The sequence below is a fragment of the Engraulis encrasicolus genome, chromosome 20 (genome assembly GCF_034702125.1).
Source record: "Engraulis encrasicolus isolate BLACKSEA-1 chromosome 20, IST_EnEncr_1.0, whole genome shotgun sequence".
Taxonomy (NCBI): domain Eukaryota; kingdom Metazoa; phylum Chordata; class Actinopteri; order Clupeiformes; family Engraulidae; genus Engraulis; species Engraulis encrasicolus.
This window is the reverse complement of record NC_085876.1, coordinates 31556879-31559378: the sequence shown is the minus strand read 5'-3', so window position 1 is coordinate 31559378 and position 2500 is coordinate 31556879.

The window sequence follows — 2500 nt, the reverse complement described above, 5'->3', positions numbered from 1 at the left end:
GCACAGCACATACAGTATGTCAGCGTCACTGACAACACATACTGCAGGCCTTGGCAAGTTTACAACTTGGCAGGGCAGAAGGTCTACTCTACAGGCAGTGGTGGGTGTGGGAGAATGTAGTAGAACAACGGAAGCTGACAAGGGGTGCAAAGGGGTCAGTTGTCGTGGGCCCAGGTAGAAGGGGCCCGGGAGTATTGGGCCCCCATGACATTGTATGTATTTGGTTGGGGGGGGGGGTGTTTCAGATGACTTTGTCCGGGCCCAGCCAAAGCTATCAGTGGCCCTGTGTAGAATGTATGGGTGGGAGGAGTTGTCATGGACAGGATGGAATAAGGATAGATATCATATTTGTATGCACACTACACTACACTATGTAAGTGAACTGGCTCTGCCTGACCCCTGGGTGTATGGAGAGGATGATGTGTGCTGTAGTGTAGAAGGAAGGGGGATCACTGTTATGTTCTAATGTAAGGGAATAAGACCAGATATGTGTATGTATGTAAACTACACTGCATGCTTGCACAGTAAAATGAACTGTCTGTACAGGCTGTAGGCCTTGGGGGTACAACTGTGTGTGTGCTGGAAAGTGGTGTGGTGTAGACAAGAGGGCAGTTCTCATGTAAGTGGAATAAGAAACTGATGAATAGGAACAGGGTACTGATGAATAGGAACACATCAAATACTGCAAGTAGAATACTGCAATGGAGTATGCATAACCTTTTTTTTGACCAATTGCACTTTGCTGTCTGTCCTGTGTTTAATTATTAATTTAACTACCCCTTTTGGGGACGTTAAAAGTTGAGTTGAGTTGATACTGTACATTTGTGAGGTTTTTTTTTTTACATTTCACCCACCATTCTCCTCATGTCTGTGAGTGGAAGTGTGTGTTTCTGACCAGTAGGGGGCGAGTGTGTGTCTTGGCTGCAGCTCAACTCAGCTCTGCTCTGCTCTGCTCTGCTCCACGTGTTCATCAGCTTGGAGAGGAGTAGCTGCAGCACCAGCAGCATGAATCAATGTAATCCTCACACACCTTGCATTTTGACCAAAAAGGGCAGACCTTGCATCAAGTGTCTTTAATTTGTACACAGACTTGTTTAAGTGTGTGCCGTCTTCAGTGTGAAACCATTTATTTGGGCAAGCACCCAGAGGCGATTCTAGGGTCGGGTGGGGCCTCAAGCGAAAATACAAAAGAATGAACATTTGAACCAAAATCGCTACTACTGTGGTAAAATTTGTCTGTTATTCACTATCCAGGGGCTTGGGGGCCCCAAGCGACTGCCTGCTTTGCCTGGTGGCAAGATGCACCTCTGCAAGCACCCTCAAAGTATGTAAGGACTTAGTGCAGATGGGGCCGCCCACGGGCCTATTCACTATTTGCTGAAAATACTCAACTACATCATACCAACATTGCTATGACATTACCGAGAGCCTGACGTAATATATTAGGACATAACCATTGCAATTTTGGTGATAGTAAGATTAAAACATAGGCTCTGCGTTAAGGGGTTCATGAACTCCTTCAGGGTTGCCAGATGTGACAGATACTTTCCAGCTTAATAAATGCTCAAAAACGGCCTGCCAGGCACTAAATCCCACACAATTTATATTCAATTCTAATGATTTCTATAGTCACACAACTCACAAAAGACTTCAGCCAATATATTTTACCTGCAGATGGTCATCCTTAGCAGCTCAAATAGGTGAGACATATGGCAACAATGATTGCATTAAGCACGTACTGTACACTGGGCCACTGACAGCTTTGGCCAGGCCTGGGACGAAGTCATCTGAAAGGCCCCTTCACTCAATACATACAATGGAATGGTGACCCGATTCTAGGCTCCCCTACTCGGTAGGCCCTGGACAAATTACTCTTTTGTCCAGCCCTGCCGGCTTCTCTGCACAGGCCCACCGAAAGGGGGGGGACAAAGAGGTATGTTGTCCCAGGCCCAGGGAGATCGGGTGCCCAGAATTGGCTCCCCATTACATTGTATGTATTGGGTAGGGGCCCCCTTTCGGATGACTTTGTCCTGGGCCCAGTGAAAGCTGTCAGTGGCAGCGTCCCTGCATGTAGGCTACATATGACATTACACAATGGGCTGCAGCCATGGGTGAAGGAGTAAGGGGACCACACACAGCTACAGAGATCTTCTTTCCTCCTCTCTCCCCCTATGTATCTTCTCATTTCTAATTCCTTTTCAGCATTGGTGTTCTTTCTACCTTTCTCTCTCCCTTGCCTTTCTGTCTTACGCTGAAGACATGCATTGTTGGTGTGTGGCTCAAAAAGGAAAATTTGATTAATCTAAGAGTTGTTCTCTGAACAATTACGAAGTTGAATTTAACACTTTTTGTATGGCGTTATTAAGACAAGACCATATGAGAAAGTGACAGGACAGTAGTGGGGGAGAGAGATAGGGGAAGAGGAAATGACCTCGCGTCAGTGTCAAACACAGGTACCCCATCAATGGTTAATGGTATATAGTACCCAGACAAGCTGGGC